Raw genomic sequence first — 499 nt, 5'->3', positions numbered from 1 at the left:
GTGAGGAAAGTTTTCGGTGCCGTTGCACCCATCGCTCAAAGAGCGCTTCGTCATCTGTGGAGCTTTTGCCAGGGGCGAGCACTACAGATATTGTCCGCATTGCGGGTACACGAGAGCCACCTCGTTGTGCACTCAGTGAGTGCGATAAGATTCCAACGGAAAATCTTGTGGGACCAAGAAACGAGCTCGATGAGCTTTCCGTGTGGTAAGATCATCATCCGTTCTGGCCGGGGGCCCGAGGATGTGGACGCGTAAGCGGGATCCACCGGGCGGAAGACATATCCCACACAAGGGTCAATGACCGACCGTGGATGGGCGCACTTTAGAGCCGCCATACGGGCAGCTTCAAGCTGCCGCCTCTGTTCCCCATCGAGGTCATTGGTGATCACACCACGTGCCTCAGTTGACGAGAAGTCAGGGAGCGAACATGGGGTCCGCAAGGCGCGTATTGTGCCGCTGGCGCCGCTCGACTTCCTCGTCATCCCATGCGGAAAAAGGA

The sequence above is a fragment of the Plasmopara halstedii genome (genome assembly GCF_900000015.1).
Source record: "Plasmopara halstedii genome assembly, contig: Scaffold_672, whole genome shotgun sequence".
NCBI lineage: Eukaryota > Oomycota > Peronosporomycetes > Peronosporales > Peronosporaceae > Plasmopara > Plasmopara halstedii.
The sequence above is the reverse complement of the archived record's forward strand: the minus strand, read 5'-3'. Positions refer to the sequence as shown.